Below are 22,385 nucleotides of genomic sequence, written 5' to 3' on the forward strand. Positions count from 1 at the left end.
AGGCAATCTGTTGATTCAGGGCTCTGTGTTCTCAGAAGCACCTGGAGCCTCTTAAAGTTCCTGCCACAGAAGTCTGTGTGGTCTTTGGTCTCAATTTTAATCAAGGCTGAATTAAAGATACTTGAGGCTGGAAGGCTTAGTACTAGATGGAGGAATCTTTTGTAAACTTAGACCTTCCCTGCCCCCTCAGAAGGGCAGATTTTTATATTAGGAAAGCAAATTCTTAACATCTGCATCAAGTTATTTCACCAAAGTCAAGAGTTACCCCCAGGACAGGGCTCAGGTATTAGTTGGCTGACACCTACAAGAGCCTGGGAGAGCTTACAACGCCTCCCTTCCAGGGCAGAGCAAATGTCTGCCCCCCGACCCCACACACCCAGAACAGATCAGCTTCTTTCTTTAGAATCCTGGAAAGCACTGTTCTGCCAGCTGAAACCGTCGAAGTCTGGATACAGTGAGGTCTGTCCCTAAAGCTCCCTGATATACAATCAGGGCTTTAAAAAACGCTTAGGGGAGGCTTTCCTGGTGTTCCAGCTGTTAAGAATCCACCTGCCAATGCAGGAGACAGGAGTTTGATCCCTGGTCCGGGAAGATCCCACAGGCCTTGAGGCAACTAAGCCCAAGAGCCACCACTACTGAAGCCCGTGTGTCCCAGAGCCAACAAGAGAAACCGCCACAATGAGAAGCCGTCTCCCTGCAACTAGAGAAAGTCCACGTGCAGCACCAAAGACCCAAAATAAATAAATAAAAATTTTAAAAACACGCTTAATTTTAAAAAAATTTCCTAGTCCGAAAGAGCCTAAATGTGCTCTGCAACAAGAGAAAACCTCCACAATGAGAAACCGGTTCACTGCAAGTAGAGAAAGTCCATGTGCAGCACCAAAGACCCAAAATAAACAAATAAAATTAAAAAAAAGAAAAGAAAAACATCAATACAGTATACTAACACATATATGGAATTTAGAAGGATGGTAACAATAACCCTGTATATGAGACAGTAAAAGAGACACATGTATAGAACAGTCTTTCGTACTCTGTGGGAGAGGGCGAGGGCGGGATGATTTGGAGAATGGCATTGGAACATGTATATTACCATATGTGAAACAGATCGCCAGTCCAGGTTCGATGCATGAGACAGGGTGCTCGGGGCTGGTGCACTGGGATGACCCTGAGGGATGGGATGGGGAGGGAGGCGGGAGGGGGGTTCAGGATGGGGAACACATGTACACCCATGGTGGATTCAAGTCAATGTATGGCAAAACCTGACCCTGATGGTACCAAAACAACAATATTGTAAAGTAATTAGCCTCCAATTAAAATAAATAGTTATATTTTTTAAAAAACACTTCATTTAAAAAAATTTTCCTAGTCCGAAAGAGCCTAAGTGTGAGACAGCCTGGTAAACGCCTGACAACCCAAATGAAGGAGCAGAAATACCTGGAAGTGGAGACTGAGGGAGAAGGTGAGGATCAGCAGAGAGTAGTGTGGAGATGCCGGCTGCACTCGGGCACAGGGGGCGGGGCTGAGCCTCCGCCTCGGTCCTCGAGGCCTGGTCCACGGACCAGCAACAGCACCATCCCCCGGAGCCCGTGGGAAAGCCTGCCACCCCAGACCTAGAATCTGCGCTTTAACAAACCCCCAGGTGATTTTATGTGAATCCAACTGTGAAAAAAGCACTGGCGTGAACGTGTTTTGTATCAAACAGACGGAAAGCAATTGTTTCCCTAAATTGAAATAATGTCTTGGAGGGATTTTGTTGTTGTTGTTAGTGGTTACGGGTTTTTGTTTCGCTTTGGTTTTGTTTTGCATATTTTCCTATTCATTCTGACGTCCTGCTTATGTCCAGCTCAGGTTGTTCTTGTTCACTCGCTAAGTCATGTCCGACTCTTTGTGACCCCCATGGACTGAAGCACGCCAGGCTCCTCTGTCCAGCACTATCTCCTGGAGTTTGCTCAAATTCATGTCCGTTGAGTTGGTGATGCCATCTTATACCAGCTCAGGTATTTGGTCCTAAACATTTCTCCATCTTATCCATTACTACCTAATCATTTCTTCCTTTAAGTCACCTTTCAAAACCAATTCAATATTCCTTATAAGAATTCCAAGATTCAAGGTAAGAACTTAATCGGGGAATTCATTACTAATTAGTGAGATCTGACACTTCAGACTTTCACACGACATCAATGCAGACAATGAAAACACCCATTAGAAAACTGTGTGTGTACTACACACAAAAAAAAAAAAAAAAGAGAAAACTGTGTGTGTACTACACAAATGTGTGTTTTCAAAAGCACAACAGACAGGGTACTTTCTTTGCCCAAATTTGATACAAGTATGCAGTCTGGAACTCTAATTGATGACTATGGTTAAGACCAAACTTTGAGATAAACTAAGTACTTTAGAATGAATGGATTAAAGAATAAAATGAGTTGATTAAGATCTCATTTCTGACCCTGATGGTACCAAAACAAGGCTGTAATCTTGTGAAACATTTGACACAAACCTGTGAATAACACCTATACAGTTCTTAGTGTTAAGACACAGTAATGCATACATTCATTTAACTAAAACACTTATATCTGCTATGAATGTCTACACACTTCACAGGTGGCGCTAGAGGTAAAGAACCTTCTACCAATGCAGGAGGCTTAAGAGACGTGGGTTCAATCCCTGGGTCGGGAAGATCCCCTGGAGGCGGGCACAGCAACCCACTCCAGTATTCTTGCCTGGAGAATCCCAAGGACAGAGGAGTCTGGAAGGGATCCATGGGGTCACAAAAAGTCAGACGCAACTGAAGGGACTTAGCACACACACATGAATGTCTACAGTGAATTTAATTTTTTCAATATTAAGTTTTAAAATATTTATGTTTATTTATTTGGCTGTGCCAGGTCTTAGCTTGACATGTGGGATCTTCAATCTTCATAGCAGCACTTGAGATCTTTAGTTGCCGCATGTGGGATCTAGTTCCCTGACCAGGGATTGAACCCAGGTCCCCTACATTGGGAGCAGAGTCTTAGCTACTGGACCACCAAGGAAGTCCCCTCAATATTAATTTTTTAAACAAATTCAAAGAGATGATATATTAGCTATCTACTGCTATAGATAGCTTTTTTTTTTTCCTTTCCCAGGTGGCTCAGTGGTAAAGAATCTGCCTCCAATGCAGGAGCCACTGGAGACTAGAGTTTGATCCCTGGGTCAGGAAGATCCCCTGGAGGAGGAAATGTCAACCCACTCCAGTATTCTTGCCTGGGAAATTCCAAGGACAGAGGATCTTGGCGGGCTGCGGTCCATGGGGTCATAAAAGAGTTTGACACGACTCAGCGACTACAACAACATCCTATGAAGGCTGAAGGCTTATCTCCTACAAGCCCACCTTTCCCCCCTGAAGAACTGGAAATTGTGCTGGAGGGATTCTCGGAGTTACTTCAAGCATCCAAGTGGGGAATACTGAGGCTGTCTCGAGAGCTTAATCATGGCTCAAGTTCAAGGTTACACAGTTTATGAGCAGTGGTTTCTACTGTTCAGAATCTCTGGGCTGGCCTGGAGAGGAGAGCCACGCATGAAAAAGATGCAATGTTCCCTGGGCTGCCTGCAAGCTGCCCACCTCCATAAAGACATTTTTGTCTCCAAAGAGTTTCCTTTAAATGGCACATCTTGGTGAACTAGAAGGCAGTACACAAAGCCAATGCTGGCAAGGCCCAGAGCTCTTCCCCAGGAAGCTGTGAAGTACACAGACCCTGCCAACAGCAGAGGGCTGATTCAGGGCGACAGGCTGGGGCCCAGAACTTCTTTCTTCTGTAGGATGCTAACTGGTAATCTCCTCTGGAGATAACACACTCCAGGTCTCTGGATGTGATCTGCCTAGCAGATGTGTTCTGTTTGGCCCACGCAGTGTTTATAAAATTCTGAATTTGTTGCCAACAGTTTAAGCGTGTGAGTTTCATATATACACCTGGCTTCCTATATTCTCATGGAAAATCTGGCCACAACAGGCCCAAATGGGTTGTGCCAATGAATGGCAGGGACTGAGCAGTAACTGCCCTTTTACTGGGGTAAACGCTCTGGAATTCACCACGGTCCACACCCGGCCCCATTCACCACCTGGTCCCTGAAGCCATGTGGGATAAGAAGCCCTTATCTATGGTAACCCTTCCATTTTGCTTAGCGGTACAGAAGAGGAGGCTCACGAGGTCAAGGGTAAATAACTTGCTCGAGACTAACAAGGGGTGAGGGGCAGAACCAGGCCGATTATGCCACGGAGCCCTGACTTCAGGGCAGGTGATCACAATGGTGAAATTACAGAGAAGACTCATCCGGCTGGGAGTGCTAAGCTCTGCTCAAATGACAAGCCAGAAACAGACAAGCTCCAAGCTACCAAGATAAACTGCCATAATTTAGAATGTTACCAGAGCCTACATCAAAGTTTAAAATTGATTTAAAAATACTTCTTAAAGGATAAACACACCTTGGAGAGAAACCTGGTTAATCCATCAGACCTGATTCATCCATCGTATACAGAGTAACAACATTTGGCCAATTACAAATTTCTGCTAATAGACAGAGGCTGCCATAGAAGCAGTTTTTTTTTCAAAATCGAGGGATAAAAATGATTCTGGGTGGTATTAAAGCATGGTCAGGAAAGGCCTGCAAGTCTCCTTTGAGCATTATTAAGTGCAAATAGATTCTACACAAAGAATCTTAAACACCTTTTAAAATTCACACAATTCCCTACCAAGAATCCTTCCTTCCTATGAGATTCTGTTTATGTGCCAGTATCCTGACTGAAAGACAGGTATTCAAAATGCAATCCTTCTTTACATTTTGCACATCAATATCACAAACTAAATGTCTTCTTGGATTTGCCTCTGCCAACATATTTCCTCTCGTTTTTATTAAGCTTTTGGGGCATATTTGTCAACTGTTAATGAAAGCTGTCCTTTTAATATACATACCTAGAATTAGAAATTTTATTGATCTTTTCATTCTTACCAGTTAATCAATTAGTAACCATAATAAATGCACCCCCAAAAGCAAAAAGAATCATCCAACTAGGAAAAGGCCTACAGGAATCAGTCATGTCACTAATACCTGATACTCTAATAATTTATGTTTTCATGATGTGCTAAACCTGCTATTTTACAGGCAACCCCAAATAATTCAAGACGAAATACAATGACAGATAGCTTTCTGGATTTAATTTTTTTTTCCATTTATTTATCTGGCTGCTCTCAGTGGTGGCACGCAGGGTCTTTTATTTGTGACATGTGAACTCTTAGTTGCAGCATGTGGGATCTAGTTCCCTGATCAGGGATTGAATCCAGGCCCCCTGCATTGGGAGTGTGGAGTCTTAGCCACTGGACCACCAGGGAAGTCCCTTGAATTTCCTTTTTATAAATGAAAGTCTCATACTCTAAATGTAGTGTGACTTTTGGAAGACAGTTAAAATCACAAGACAGTGGTTAAAAAAAATCTGAGAGCTTGGGCGTCCCTGGTGGTCCAGTGGTTGAGAGTCTGTCTGCCAAGGTGGGGGTCACGGTTTCCATCCCTGGTTAAGGGAAGATTCCATACGCCGCAGAGCAGCTAAGCCTGTGCGCTACAACGAGAGAAGCCTCCGCAAGCGGGGCCCACACCCCGCCTCTACAGGGTCACCCCCGCCAGCTGCAACTAGAGAAAAGCCCTCACAGCAATGAAGACCCAGCATGGTCAAAAATGAAAAATTAGAGAAAAAAGAAAAAAAGTCTGAGAACGGGCCGTCTGATTCACAAGGTTCCTATCAGTATAACACATCACCGCATTATCAGAATATTTAAGAATTCAATGCTGTGACTCCTGTTAACTGACTCAAAATAATACAAAAAAATAAATTGGGACTACAGGGGCCACATCTCTCCCCTGGACTAGGAAGAAAATTAACTCGGCATTAACCGACAGCACCACCACGGCAGGTGAGGTCTTCATCCTTCCCACCCGGGGGACAGCTCCGTGTAGGACTCCCCGCTCTGCGCCGGCTCAGCCAGTCACCACCACCAGACTCTTCCTGAAATGCTCACCCTGATCACCACACTCCCTCGCTAAAGGGCCACCGCCTTCCAGTCTCCATGAGAAACCGGCCACGTTTGCTTTCTCTTTCCAGCACACTGTCTGCATGCATCGCATGGTTCCTGGCAGGTGGGAGGCATTCAGTAAACATTTGGTGAAAGGATAAATGAAGATGTCAGTGGATCCTCGCTCCTGCTGGCACCTGAAGCTAAAACATTGCCTGAAACTCTTCCAGCTGCACTGATTACTGTTCCCATTAGACCAGTGGCTCTAAACCAGGGATGATTTCCATCCATCACACTGGGAGGGGGATGGTGCTTCTGGCATCCAGTAGACGGGGGCCAGGGATGGGGCTGAACATCCCACATTTCAAGGGCAGCCCCACAAAAAGAAGGATCTAGCCCACGTCGAGGCTGAGACCGAAGAGCCCTGCACAAGACGTGCCAAAGGCTCCCACCACATGGATCCGTATCAGCTCCTCAAATGCAATGCCTTCCTGCCCCTTCCTCCAGGGGCTGCGCTCCTCTCTACCAGCTCTTCCTGCTGGGATGCCATCTGCCCCTCCGGGCCCAGCTCACACACTGCCTCCCCATCCCCTGCAAGAGAATGTAGCTCCATCTCCTCCCCTCATTCAGCTAGTCTGTTCTGAGGACAGGTGCCTCACAAGTCCCCTGGACACTCAACAGTGGACAAGGCTGCAGGTCCCATTCCTAAAGACCCTACAGAATGGTGGTGAGACAGACAAGAAACAGGTCAGCCACCAAGCTCATCACACACTGTGCTCCCTGGTACTGCAGAAGTAATTAGGGTGAACACGGATGGAGTAACTCGTGGGTGGGAGAGATCTGCAGTGGACGGAGCAGCGAGGCCACACGGAAGATGAGGTCTGAGGATGAGACAGAGTCAGGCGGGGGGGCAGGGGGATGCACCCCAGGCACAGCACACAGCAATAACCAGACCCTGAGACTAGGGGCAAATGTGAATATAGGGCAGAAGATAAGACCGATCATACCCAGACACATAGGCTTGTGGAAGGGCTTCAAGACCTGGGACCACTTTAGGACTTCATCTCCCAAAGCCCTAACCTGGTCCCAGTACAGCCCAGACTCAGAGGCTTGGGTGCCAGAATTAAATCCCATTTCCACCCTTGACCAACTCTGTGACATGATGCAACTGCCTAACCTCTCAGGGCCTCAGTTTCCTTATCGGTAAAGTAAGAATAGGGCTTCCCAGGTGGCACAGTGGTAAAGAATTCACCTGCCATGCAGGAGACACAGGTTCGATCCCTGATTCGGGAAGATCCCCTAGAGAACTAAATGGCATCCCACTTCAGTGTTCTTGCCTGGAGAATCCCATGGACAGAGGAGCTTAGCAGGCTGCAGTCCTTGGGGTCACAAAGAGTCGGACACAACTTAGCAACTAAACCACAACAAAGTAGAAGTTACTCACCTACTTCACAAGTGTGGCTGAGTTACTGAGTTAATATATGTGAAGCATGCGGACTTAGCACATGGTAAGTCATCAAGGATGAGCTTCTATAACCATGACTGTTACTCATGGTAACTCCTACCTCTGTCCTAGCAGAATCCTCAAAATCTTAGCCATTTCTTTGTTCCCCAGAGCACATAGCAGGGCTCAGAAAATATCTGATGGTGTGCATACATGTGTGCATGTGTGCACACACACACGTGTGCACATGCTTTTGTCTTAACATCTTTTCCGTCACATACTGTGGATACCGTTTTGGTTATAAAATGGCAAAGATGGGTAGCTGTACAGCTGCCTGGAAGCTTTCTGGCTAAAGAGCAAATGCCAATGAGATGAAATTTTTGCAGTTGCTCACAGCAGCGATCGGCACTGTGAATCATGATCTAAATGTCTTCAGGGATACCTCTCATCTTCCCTGGGGACTAATCTCATTTTAGTGGCTTAAAACACACACACACACACACACACACAACAGTAGCAAAATAATCTTCACCACTTTGGGACTCTTTCTGGTTTAACAATCCAAATGTCCCAACAGGAAGACTGCCAGAACCTAATGCCGCAGTTAACAGGGTCTTTCATTAGTGGGGCTGCCTGGGCCTGGGGGTTGAGGATGGGGGTGATAGCTAAGTAGTGTGGGGTTTTACTTTAGGGTGGAGAAAATGTTCTAAAATTGGCTGTGGTGATAGTGGCATATCTCTGTGCATAGACTAAAAGCCACCAAATTGTTTGCTTTGAAAGGGAGAACTATGTGGTAGTGAAGCTGTTTTTAAAAAGCAGTGTCCTTCAGGACCATCTCCTCCCCCAAAATAATTGTGACAGCGAAATCCAGAGTCTCCGAATTCCGTTTCCTAAATACCAAAGTGAATTTACCCAACCTCTTTCCTTGGCCTCCACATGTCCAAAGGTAGTTTTAGAGATACACATAAGACTCTGAGTCCCTGCTTGGCTGCCACACTTGCCATGTGGGGATGGGGGGCCTGCCAGCATCTCTATCTGCAGCACTTCAGAGAAGTAAGAAGGCAGTCAGGCCAGGACAGCTTGGCCAGGTGGCTCTCAGCATCACTGCACTTGGCCGATGTTGTTCTAGACAATGTCTAAGTTGGGGGGGCGGGGGCACTATCCAAACCTCTGTCACTTTTCAGAAGCAGAACTCCACTCAGGGCCCGGCTGTGTTGGGGGGAGGTTTGCTGTGACTTTTCTGCACCATTCTCCGTGATTCGTTGCCAAGACAGCCAGTGACCGCTGGCCCGGGCAGCACTTCATGGAGAACTGAAAGCAGGTGCTAGCTCTGGGCAGAGGCAGTCCTGCGGGCAGAGGCTGGGTAAAGGGGGGCCCTGGATGGGAAGAGACGGCCACCCTTCCCTGAGACAGACGCAGCTCCATGGGGCAGGAGGCCCCTGCCTGCAAACAAGCACCACGCCCAGCGGATGCCTCTGAGTAAGGCACCAACCACCCAGGGGCGTGAGGTTTGCAAGGGTCCTGTTGATTGGCTCAATACCTTGGTTACTGCTGGTTTTGTCCAGAGAAAATATGGGGTGTGTAAGTGGTGGGTTAGTGGATACACATACGTGATCAGGGGGCATTATATTCATTTTCATTTGTTTATTCACATAATGAAAGGTCACTGAAGGTCCACGGTTGCGACACCCTCCTAGGCCCGAGCTTCCTGTCCTCCCAGGAATTTGTCATCTAGGGCGGGAAAGGACATCAAAGTCACAGGAGTATAGACACAATTCTATTCACCGATGCAAAGAGCTGACTGATTGAAGGCAAGAGGAGAAGGGGACGACAGAGGATGAGATGGTTGGATGGCATCACCAACTCAGTGGACATGAGTTTGAGCAAACTCTGTAAAATGCTGAAGGCCAAGGAAGCCTGGCGTGCTGTGGACCATGCCGTGGCAAAGAATTGGACACAGCTGAGTAACTGAACAATTATCCTAATAGAACGGGTGACAGCGAATGGCAGGGGACCTAACTCAGAATGGGAGAACCAGCCCAGGCCTGAAGAATGAGGAAGCAGTGAAGAGGGAGACAGAGATGAACCACGACCAGGCCTGACAGAGCTGGGTTTTGTTTCAAAGATCTGACTCTGGGTGCTGTTCAGGAAACAGACTGGAAGCAGAGAGGTGGACGGACCTCAGGTGTACCCCGGACATGGAGAAGGGTGAGAAGCAGAGGTCAGAGTGACTCCCGGGCTGCCAGTGGGACAGAGGAGCTGGGGGAGCCTGAGAAGGAGCAGACTGGGGGCCAGGGTGGGGGACATAAGTGACGTGCTCCGTCCTGCTCCACTGGGTTCCGGTGGCGAGGTCAGAGGGCCGGGAGCCAGAAGAGCCATGTGCTCCTCTGGACCCTCCCACTTATGAGGCCCGGACCTGGGATCACCGAGTGCCACAGTGACCCATGCAGGTCCACACACAACGCACTCGCCACCCAGGCTGCTCCTTAACTCAGATCCGGCCATCACTCGGCTTCCATCTTACAGATGAGGACCTGCAGCAATAGCTCCACGAGGAGTGTTCTTTTTCTTTAAACAAGGAGACATAGGGGAGTCTGGACATTCTTTTGCTCATTTCCTGGGGGTCTGACGCCACTCCAAAATCACTGCAGAAGGTGACTGCAGCCATGAAATTAAAAGACACTTACTCCTTGGAAGGAAAGTTATGACCAAACCGGACAGCTTATTAAAAAGCAGAGACATTACTTTGCCAACAAAGGTCCGTCTACTCAAGACTATGGTATTTCCAGTGGTCATGTATGGATGTGAGAGTTGGACCACAAAGAAAGCTGAGCATTGAAGAATTAATGCTTTTGAACTGTGGTGTTGGAGAAGACTCTTGAGAGTCCCTTGGACTTCTAGGAGATCCAACCAGTCCATCCTAAATGAAATCAGTCCTGACTGGAATGTTCATTGGAAGGACTGATGTTGAAGCTGAAACTCCAATCCTTTGGTCACCTGATGCGAAGAACTGACTCATTTGAAAAGACCCTGATGCTGGGAAAGATTGAGGGCAGGAGGAGAAGGGGACCACAGAGGATGAGATGGCTGGATGGCATCACCGACTCAATGGACAAGAGTCTGAGTAAACTCTGGGAGTTGGTGATGGACAGGGAGGCCTGGTGTGCTGCAGTCCATGTGGTTGCAGAGTCGGACACGACTGAGCGACTCAACTGAACCGACGCCACAACAGACGTGGTCCTGAGAGTGGCCGGCAGCCAGCCTGGGGCTTCTGCAGTCTCCACTTGCCCTGGCCCCACATTATTGCCCCTTGCTCGTTGGAGGGTTTGACAAAGTTAAAAATCACATACTGCACAAATATAAAAAGTCATCGCTGAGTCCTCTCCTTGAAGAAGACACTTCCTTCACAGACGTCCCCTAGACCAATGTGAAGGTGTCACCAATACTCTCCACCCTGCAAAGGCTCTCCTCGTGGCCCAGGGCAAGCTGGCGGCCTCTCCACGCTCTGCAGACTTCTGCCCTGACCCTCATGGAGTTGCCCTCAAATCTGTTCATGCCTGCACTCATTTTTAAATCGCCTAATTTAATTAAATGTGTCAACTGGAGAAATATGAATGTAAAAAAGGTTTGCTTCTGATAAAGCAAAGATGGCTGCTTTGGGAAGACTCAATAAAAGCAAGCTGGTAAAAAATAAAATACAATTGAATTAGGTACTAGGGAGGCAAGTGTAAAAGATCTGATTAAAAAGTATAAACCTAAAAGAATCCTTCACTCAGAATACTTGCTAAGTGATTTTTAACGACTACTCCACTGGGGAAAAAACCCAAACTGGAAAAGATTCCTTATGAGTGCTGTTTACACAAGAAATGCTCCCTTGCAGGCCCATCCATAAACCCAAACTATTAACGTAAGATATGACCCTGGCCTGACCTCAAAAGACCAGTAAATGAATGTACATTTATAATTAGAGTTTACATTAAAATGAAATGCCAAAAATGTGTAATTCTTTAATGATTCCCCTTTTTAGTTAATTCTTTCTGTTCACTGACAAACTACCAGGCTTCTACTGTAGTTAAAAAAAAAAAAAAGCAAATTTCTAATTAGACCCTCACTTCATACCATACATAAAAATTTACTCAATATGGAACCAGACCTAAATGTAACAGCATAAATTATAATACTCTTAAAAGAAAACACAGGAGCAAAAATCTTCACAGCTCGGGTTCAGGTAAAGATTTCCTGGGCTTCCCTGGCGGCTGACACAGTAAAGAGTCTGTCTGCAATGCAGGAGACCTGGGGTTCGATCCCTGGGTCAGGAAGATCCCCCAGAGACGGGAACATCTACCCACCCCAGTATTCTTGACTGGAGAATTCCATGAACAGAGGAACCTGGGGGGCTACAGTTCTTAGATATGGCATGAAAAGAACAAGTAATCAAAGAAAAAGTTGGTAACTGGGACTTCATCAGAATTAAAAACTTGGGTGCTACAAATGACGTCATCAAGAAAGTGAAAAAACAAGCCACAGAATGGGAGAAAAGATGTGCAAATCATGTATTTGACAAGCAACTTGCATGCAGAACATAGGGTCTATGACCATACCACCCTGAACACGCCGATCTCATCAGAACATAAGAACTCTTACAATTCAATAATAAAAACAGAAATAACTCTACTAGAAAACTGGGCAAAAGATCTGAATAGATAGTTCTTTAAAGATTACAAACAGCCAATAAGCACATGAAAAGATATCCAACATCATTAGGCATTAGGAAAATGCAAATAAAAAACCACAATGAGATTTCACTTCACACCCGTGTGCTGGGTTATAAGCAAAAGGACAGATAGTCTCAAGTAAGGATAAGGGTACGGAGAAATCTGCTGCTAGGAATGGAAATGGTGTGGCTGCTTTGGAAAACAGCTTGGTGGTTCCTTAAAATGCTAAACACAGCTACTTACGTATGTGTGTGCTCAGCCACTTCAGTCGTATCCGACTCTGCGACCCCGTGAACTGTAGCCTGCTAGGCTCCTCTGTCCATGGGATTCTCTAGGCGAGAATACTGGAGTGGGTTCCCATCCCCTCCTCCAGGGGATCTTCCTGACCCAGGGATCTAACCCATGTCTCTTCCACTGGCAGGCAGATTCTTTACCACTTAGCCACAAGGGAAGCCCCGAAATGAATATGTCCATACAAAAAGAACTCTATGTGGATGTTCTTAACAGCTTTCTTCATGATAGTCAGTGTCCAAATGGGAGAATGTCTGTCAGTGTCCAAAAAATTACCCAAATGTTCACCAATGGGTGAGTGGACAAACAAAATGTGGTAATCCATACACTGGAATATTGTTCAGTAGAAAGGAACAAAGTGCTGATACAAAGTGCAACATGGGTGAATCCTAAAAAGATTATGTTGAGGGAAAGAAGCGAGTCACAAAAGACCACAGATTATATGATTCCATTTATATGAAATGTCCAGAAAAGGCAAAGTTACAGAGGTAAATTAGTAGCTGACTGTGCTGGGAATGGAAACATAAAGAGACCGAAAATGGACACAAAGCATCCTTTCTGGGGAGACGAAGAAGTTCTAAAATTGTGATGCTGTACCACTCCACAAAATTTATTAAAAACCAGTAAAACTGAAGGTGAGTGAATATTATGGTACCTCAACAGAGTCATTTAAAAACAGAAAAGCCAAGAAAAAAGGCATTCAGAAACAAAAGTTCACTTGTCTTTTGGAAACGTTCTAACGGGAACTTTTTATGCACTGATTTTTACACATAATGAGAGTGAGGAAGGAATATTTCGAAACTCCTATTTTAGTCACAGGGACCCTTCTTAAATAGGGAACTTGTCTGGCCTACGTGGATGGCATAATTAAAGGTATTCATTTCATTTTCTTCATTAATAGGTTAGAACTTTTTACATTATGTTTTCAATCCTGTTCAGACTTGAACCAACATTCTAGGTTGCTTGTTCCTAGAGAATTCCTTAGATGAGACCTGAGGAAGTAAGTTTATTCTTTAGAAATTTCATTTATTGTCTGAAAGTGAAAGGGTCTCCAGGAGGGACCAAGAAATATTCAGAATCAGTGGACAGAGTTGGCGCCTCTGAAACAGCTGTGGAGGCTTAAAATGTCCAGGGAAATCATCTTTCTAGGTCAACCACTGATGACTCCTGTACTCCGATGGGGAAAATACCAGTGATAAAATGAACTGGGAAAACTGACTGGGACCTCAAAACAATTAAATATAGATAATTCTGAAGGCATGTTTTAATCTTGGTATTTCTCCCTTTGAGAATTTCTTCAAAATAGATGTTGTAAACTTTTTGGAAAAACCATTATTTACTAGGAGAAAGTAGTCTTAATTAGAATACGTGTCAAGGAAATATAATTATCAATTTGCCTAATTAAATGAATATTTGAACATGCCTGAGGATTGTGAGCCTTCTCAGGTGAGACACGTACAACTTACTTTCTATAAACATCTGTTGACAGAGCCAAGCAGATTGTGTTAGCAGGAAATGGGTGACTGAGCCAAGCTTAACAGACAACAGAACTGCATGGGAATATTGTTCTTCAAAAATCACCAGGAGGAAGTCTTAAAGTGCTTGCCATTGACTGTCTGTGTCCTCCCCAAATCCCTACAATCCCTGAAATCTAACCCCAAGTGTGATGATATTTGGAGATGGGGAGTCTGGGAGGTGATTAAGCCATGAGGGCTCAGTACCGGGATTACTGCCCTTATTAAAGGGAACCGAGGGCCCCCCTGGTGGTCCAGTGGTTGAGAATCCACCTGCCAATGCAGGGGACATGGGTTCGATCCCTGGTCCAGGAAGATTCCACGTGCCACAGGGGCAGGTGAAGCCTGAGTGCCGGGAGCCCACAGTTCTCAAGCAGAAGCCCGTGGACAGCAAGTCGAGAGTAGCCCCTGCTTGATGCAACTAGAGAAAGGCCTCACAGCAACGAAGACCCGGCACAGCCAACAAGAAGGAAAGAAAGAAAATTTATAAGAAAAAAGAGAGACCCGAGAGAGCTCACTCCCCACTTGCTCTACGCGGGGACCCAGCAGGAAGATAGCCATCTATTGTAACGATGGTTACACATCATTATACAGTACACATACATTATATAAAATGCACAACTGCAGGAGTGACCTGTAATGCAAACTGTGGACTCCGGGCTGATCACATTGTGTCACTGTATGTTCCTCAAGTGTAATGAACATACCACTCTGGTGGGGGGAATGTTGATAATGGGAGAGGCTATGCATGTGGTGGGGCGGTGGGCGGGGGGTGGCTATATGGGAAATTTCTGTACTTTCCTTCAACTTTGCTAGGAACATGTAACTGATCTAAAAAATTAAGTCTTTCAAAAAAAAAAAACAAAGAAGAAGGCCCATCTATGAATCAGGAAGAAGGTTCTCACCAGACACTGAATCTGCAGGTTTCCTGACCTTGGATGGTCCTTTGACCAGCCTCCAGGATGTGAGCAATGCATTTCTGTTGTTTTTAAGGCACCCAGCCTATGGTGTTCTGTCATAGCAGCCCCAGCTGGCTAAGAGAGCACGCGTTCATTTACTCAACAAGCTTCACTTGAGAAATGAACTGTTTAATTCTGGAGGGGCTTCCAGTAGGGAGCATGAGGGTTATCAGGGCTGTGATTTTAGGCACAGGTACTGGAGTTCACCAAAACCTCCTTGACAGGCAATGTGTATTTTGGCAAGAGACAGAAAAAGCCAGTTCCTTTCCTTTCTCTTCCAAGTCTGCCCTTGGGGCAACTCCACCAGCTCAGCCCCTGCCCACAGAGCCTGAACTGGCAATGAACCTTCCAAGGGCATGCCTCAAAGTCAGCAGCAATGCTGACAGGGGTCTGGGACCCAGGGAAGGCAGTGACAGTGGGAGGGGCAGCCTGGGGGTGGGCTGGGGGCTCCACATGCAGTGAAGTGAACCCACAAGACTAGGGGTTGTAAGCCTGGCCCTCCAAAACTGGGGGTTGCCCCGGTGGCTCAGAGGTAAAGAATGTGCCTGCACTGCAGAAGGCGTGGGTTCGATCCCTGAGTCAGGAAGATCCCTGGAGAAGGGCATGGCAACCCACTCCACTATTCTTGCCAAGAGAATCCCATGGACAGAGGAGCCTGGCGGGCTACAGTTCAGGGAGTCGCAGAGTCAGACGTGACTGAGCACACAGGCACGCTCCAAAGCCAGGCCTTCAGAAGCCCTGGGCTACATGGGATCTCCATCCGTGGGCTCCTCTGTCCATGGATTCTCTTGGCAAGAATACTGGAGTGGGTTGCCATTTTCTTGTCCAGGGGATCTTCCCGACCCAGATATCGAACCTGCATCTCCTGCAATGTAGGCAGATTCTTTACCTCTGAGCCACCGGGGAAACCCCTGGTTTTGGAGGGCCAGGCTTACAACCCCTAGTCTCGTGGGTTCACGTCACTGCATGTGGAGCACCCAGCCCACCCCCAGGCTGCCTCTCCCGCTGTCACTGCCTTCCCTGGGTCCCAGACCCCTGTACATGCACATCCTAGGCAGGCCCACTGGGGCTGCTCAACCGGCAGGGGAGACCACGTGCGGGCCCCACTTCTACAAGTTCAAGGTCATTTTCCCTCCTCCTGTCTCATCAATTTATCTTCTAAATCTCTCTCCATCCCCACATCCCCACACTTTTTTTTCCAGGTGGATGCTTCTCTGGTCCTACGGCAGTCCTGCGGCAGCTCCAGTGAGCTGGGAAGCTTCATACCTCAGCAACCCTGTAATCTCCCCTGGAAGCCCCCCTACCACCTCCACACGCACCTCTGGCAACCGAAAACCTACAGGTTCAAAGTGAACAATGTGTGCCTTGGAAATGCTGCCTCAGGACAAGTTGCTGAGCTCCACCTTCCAATTAGACTGCACCCCAAGTTCCTCGAAGGCAGAAGTTCTGTTGCTACTGCTGCAGCCAGCCAGTTCTTTCCAAAATGGAAACGGGATCACCTCATACATGCAGCTTAAAAGCCCTTGGGGTCATGGGCTTCCCTGGTGGCGCTAGCAGTAAAGAACCCGCTTGCCAGTGCAGGAGATGTAAGAGACGCGGGTTCGAACCTTGGATGGGGAAGATCCCCTGGACAAGAAAATGGCAACCCACTCAACCCACTCCAGTACTCTTGCCTAGAAAATCCCATGGACCTAGGAGCCTGGGCAGCTATAGTCTACGGGTTGACTCGACTTAGCTGAATAACCACAACCACAAGATAAAAGACAAAACTCTTTGATGACCCCCTTTCCCATAAGCCAGACTCATGCCACGCCGCCCTGCTCCACACTCAGGAGCTGCTTTCTCCTTTCAACCGTCCCTTTCCCGTCCCACCATGTCAGATTCGTACTCTGGGCCACAATGGCCTTCCTGCCCTTCAGGGCCCAGGTCCCTCCCACTCACCCTTCAACCAGGAGCCAACACATTCTTCCCCAGGGAAGCCTTCCTCAGGGTCTTGTTCAGATCCCCTCCCTTCCCTGACATCTGCCAAGGCTGCTCTTTATGCTGGTCCACGTGACCCAGCAGGTTAGTATCGGGCTCTCCAAGTAGCTACGTGTCAGAGGTGGGCTGTGTTAGTCACTCAGTCGTGTCCGACTCTTTGTGACTCCATGGACTGTAGCCTACCAGGCTTCTCTGTCCATGGGATTCTCCAGGCAAGAAGACTGGAGTGGGTTGCCATTCCCAATAAGTTTCACTCATCAATGCACTCTGGGATCTAATACAATTGCTGGGACAAGGGAGGGGCTTAGTACATTTGTTGAGTGGGCAAATGGATGAGCCAACAGACAAACGGATGGACAGACAGATGAAATGATGGACATATGACAGACAGACTGGCGAATGGATGGTCTGGGAGATAGGTGGACAGAGAGAAAGAGAGAGAGGTAGGGAGAGAGACAGAGAAGGAGGAAGAGATGGTCAAAGAGAACATTTGTTCCCAGGGCCAAGCCCTCTTCTGAGCCCTCAATCCCATCTTTTCCCATCTCCTCAGGTACTGCTCTCCAACCAGTGAACCTGCCTTTTGCATTTTTCAACCCCAGATACATCTTAGACCAATCACGTGACCTTGGGCAAGTTGCCCAGCCTTTCTGAGATTGACTTTCTCCCCACTATAGAAAGAAGATAATCATAATAGCTAGTTCAACAGGACTGTTTTGAAGATCACATGAGATAGTCCATAGGCTTCCCTTGTGGCTCAGCTGGTAAAGAATCTGCCTGCAATGTGGGAGACCTGGGTTTGATCCCTGGGTTGGGAAGATCCCCTGGAGAAGGGAACGGCTACCCACTCCAGTAGTCTGGCCTGGAGAATTCCATGGACCAAACAGTCAGTCATGGGGTGGGGTCACAAAGAGCTGGACATGACCGAGCAACTTTCACTTTCTTTCACTTGAGACAGTCCACACACAGCACAGAATACAGTGCCTGGCAAGACATAAACAGCTGATAGATGTTACATGCTCCTATTGTTCTTACCATCTTCACTACTGTTGCAAACCCTTCAGTCTTCCAGCAGCCTTGCTCCTTCCTCAAACTGCTAGTGTCCTACGTCAACCTTGCAGCACCGAAGGGCTTCAAACAGAATCCTATGCTCGCTGACTGCACATCCTCACTCTCTGCCATTCCTCAAGCACCATGCCCCCTGGCTTCCCCCTACAACTCTACTGAAACTGTCCTCCCGAAGGTGACAGAACAATCACACCTGCTCAGCTACCACTCACCTAGACGTCTGCAGCATCTGAGCCTGTGCACCACCCTGCCTGAGTCCCCCTCCCCAACTCTGGTACCAAGGCTGGTTCTTGGGTTTATCTTCCAAAATGTCTGCTTGCTTCCTGCTCTGAGACCTTCCGTGTGTCTTTTCCTGTTTCTTACCTCCTAAACGGAGGCATATCCTAAGCTTACACACACACACACACACACACACGCACACACACCATCCACTACTCCACATTTTTCCCCTGAGCAATGCCACTGACTCCTACAGCCATCCCACCTACTTGCCTCTCGGGGGATGGCAGCACCCACACCTCCATCCCCAGCTGTGCGCTGCATCCTCCAGGTTGCCCCAAATTTCCTAAAGGCACCTCGAAGCCACCACTTCCCAATCAATCCCATCATCCCTGACCCTCCTCCTTGCTCCCCGATTTATGTTACGAGTCTCAACAACACCCAGGACCAACGCTTAAAATCCCAACTCCCACTGCAGTAGCCTATTTTTTGTGCCATAGCTTTGTGCTTAGATTATGGGTCCTTGCCTTCCCCTTGCTTTTTTCTACTCTCCACAAGATACCAGAGAATGCAGTAGGACTGCAATAAATACTTCCTGAACTGAAAAGAGACAGAGCAGAGTCACAGGGAACTCTCATACCCTGCTAGTGGGAATATGAGTTGGTGCAAGTATTCTAGAAGGCAATGTGACACGATCTAGTAAAGCTGGAAAGATTTTATCCTGCAACCCACAACTTTGCTCTCCTGGGTGGATGCCTTGGAGAAATTTTCCCATGTGTCCACAAGAAGACTTGTACCAGAAGGCTCATAACAGCACTGTTACCAATGGCAAAAAACAGAAAGAACTGAATGTCCATCATATCCGGATCCTCGCAGGAAATAGCTGGCATGTTCAAATTATGACAATTAAAGGAGCGTTTAAAGGGGGATTATTTGGGATGAGTTGAGTGTAGAACATCAAAGGACGGTTTAGTAGTCCAACACAGAGAAGCAGAACTCTGTCTGAAAGGAGGAAGGAAGCGGTTACCCAAATCTGAAACGAGAGTTCCAGCAAAAAGGTCATGTTGAAAGAAGCAGCAAACTTCAGGGGAGGAGTACAGCCAGGGAAAGAGGAGCGTGAAAACCTTGGCTTAAAACTCAACATTCAAAAAACTAAGATCAGAGAATCAGGTCCCATCACTTCATGGCAAATAGATAGAGAAACAACGGAAACAGTGAGAGACTTTATTTTTGGAGGCTCCAAAATCACTGCAGAGGGTGACTGCAGCCATGAAATTAAAAGACACTTGTTCCTCGGAATAAAAGCTATGCCCAACTGAGACAGCATATTAAAAATCAGAGACATTATTTTACTGACAGAGGTCTATCTAGCCAAAGCTGTGGTTTTTCCAGTAGGCATGTATGGATGTGAGAGTTGGACCATAAAGAAAGCTGAGCGCTGAAGAAATTGATGCTTTTGAACTGTGGTGTTGCAGAAGACTCCTGAGAGTCCCTTGGACTGCAAGGAGATCCAACCAGTCCATCCTAAAGGAAATCAGTCCTGAATATTCATTGGAAGGACTGATGCTGAAGCTGAAGCTCCAATCCTTTGGCCACCTGATGCGAAGGGCTGACTCATTGGAAAAGACAATGATGGTGGGAAAGATTGAAGGCAGGAGGAGAAGGGGACGACAGAGGATGAGATGGTTGAACAGCATCACTGACTTGATGGACATGAGTTTGAGCAAGCTCCGGGAGTTGGTGATGGACAGGGAGGCCTGGTGTGCCGAGTCCATGGGGTCGCAAAGAGTCAGACACGACTGAGTGACTGAACTGTAGAGCCAGCCAGAGGCAGCTCCACAGAGAAAAAGTCAGGGGAATAAACACTTTAGCTTTCCCATCCCTCTGGTCTCCAAACGGGACGCCCCATTGGCTCAACCCAACAGAAGGCCCAAGGGCAAGGAGCCCATGGATGAAGTCCATGGAGATCAACCTTCCAGATTTCGGTGGGGAAGGGAGAGTGTAGATTTGGAAAGCAAAGGGAAGATCCTCAGAATATCTAGCAACAGAATGTATCAAGTATTGATATATGCTTATATAATGGAATACTGCCCAGTAAGAAAATGAGCAATGAACTGTGGAAAATTCTTAAAGAGCTACTTATACCAACATGGATAAACCTCAAAAATCTCACACTGGATTGAAACAGAGAAGGAACCCGAGGGGTCCTCCAGAAAACGAAAGCCTTTCTGTGTCCCTCATTTCTTGTTTGAAGAAAAGGCTTTCGTCTCCCAGACCTTCCCTGAGTTCCCAAGAACAGATTCAAGGGGTTAATAATGAGGGACTTGAGGGAATGCAGAAACGAAGGGAAAAGTCAAGAAACAATAATGACAGGATAAAACAGAGTCCCAGTCCCTCCACAAGGAGGCACAAAACAATCTGATCCAGTCTTTTGAGTTCTGTAGCCCTCCCCATCCCCCAGGTGGAGGATGATAACTAACATGGTGAGACCCCCCGAGACTGGTCAGAACTAGAGGCTAAGGCCTGAGATTCCTGGGGCCCTACCCTGTTACCTCACCAGAAACCAATCAGAAGAAAGTTGTTCATCCTGCAGCTATCTCCCCAACTGTTGCCTTTAAATACTCTTCCCAGAGGGACTTCCCTAGCAGTCCAGTGGTTAAGACTCCCCCTTACAATCCCTGGTCAGGAAGCTGAGATCCCAAATGCCTCCCAGCCAAAAAATCGTCCACGTTAAAAAAAAGAAAAAAAAAATCTTAAAAAAAGAACCAAAACCTCTTCCCTGAAAACCAGAGGAACCTGGATTCTTTTGAGCGTGAGTCACCTGCTCTCCTAGCTTGGCCCTGCAATAAACCCTCCTCTGCTCCAAACTGATATTTTGGTTTGTTTGGCCTCACTGTGCGTCACACACATGAACTTGGGTTCAAAAAATAGTGAAAAAGGCACATTTAAACAATATTTAGAGAATGGGCACTATAACAGGTTGTATTTTAAAATCCACCTCAACCAGCTCTCTGGCCCCATATGCTCTTCCAGAGCCCCGCCTCCTTCCCTACTCCCCCACCAACAGTTGCAGAAGATAAAAGAACAAAACTTTAGACCAGAGAGTTACAGGGGAAAAAAAAAAACAACAAAACACCTACTTTAGTAATGGTGACCAAGGGAAAATTTGTCTGAGAAACTGGTCAAACTTTAATTAACGTAGGAAGGTTTGAGAAAGAGCCAGATCCATCAGCCAGCTATTAGCTCAGCTGGTAAAGAATCTGCCTGCAATGCAGGAGACCTGGGTTCAATTCCTGAGTCGGGAAGATCCCCTGGAGAAGGAAATGGCAATCCACTCCAGTATTCTTGCCTGGAAAATCCCATGGACAGAGGAGCCTTGCAGGCTACAGTCCATGGGGTTGCAAGAGTCGGAGACGACTAGACGACTTAGCAACTAAACCACCACAGAGAGAAAGGACCTGGCCTTTTAAAACAGGAGTTCAAGAAGCCCAGTGAAGCAGAATTGAACAAGAAGAATGGCGAGCGTGAAGCAATAAAGGTGAGCACAAGCCGGATTGTACAGGGCATCTGGGGTGACTTCCCCGGGGTGACAAAAACCGGCGAGTTCATGGGAGGGAAGGTGACTCCACGCAGCAAAACTGGCAGGGAGGAGCAAGGAACGGGGAACAGTGGTCTCTCTTGGGGCTCCGGAGTGAACATTCACTCAGCACTTGGCCTGCGTCAGGAACTGGGTTACAGAAATTCTTTGAACCTGCTAACTCTCTCCTGTGAGGTAAGCATTAACAAACCCATTCTCACAGCGAGGCGAATTAGCAAACTCCAAAGTCCAAGCAGGTAACTAGAACACAACTCTTGACTGCCTCCCCGCTCGCTCTCTTAGCTCTGAAGGCACTGCTAACATTTGGGTGAATGACTCATATTGTAGAAGATAACCATGATTATGGAGTATAAAACTGCATCATGGTCAACAACCATAATAAAAATAACCGCATCGCACGTGCACCCAGCGCTTATCCCGTGCCACACAGAACCTCGCTGTTTTATTCCCGCTTTACAGATAAGGAAACTGAGGCTAACACTCCCTAAGCCACGTATCCAAGGCAGGACTTAGAAACCAAGTCTAACTGCACAGCCCGCGCTATCAACTGTTT

At 47.0% G+C, this 22,385-nt stretch overlaps 1 protein-coding gene across 1 annotated transcript in view; it reads right to left on the bottom strand.

Annotated features, from left to right (window-relative positions):
* The window catches only part of CPPED1 (calcineurin like phosphoesterase domain containing 1), a 127,537-nt gene that overhangs the window by 104,688 nt on the left and 464 nt on the right, over nucleotides 1-22,385 (bottom strand). The gene's annotated exons all lie outside the window — the stretch shown is intronic.

The sequence above is a fragment of the Cervus elaphus genome, chromosome 10 (genome assembly GCF_910594005.1).
Source record: "Cervus elaphus chromosome 10, mCerEla1.1, whole genome shotgun sequence".
Lineage (NCBI taxonomy): Eukaryota > Metazoa > Chordata > Mammalia > Artiodactyla > Cervidae > Cervus > Cervus elaphus.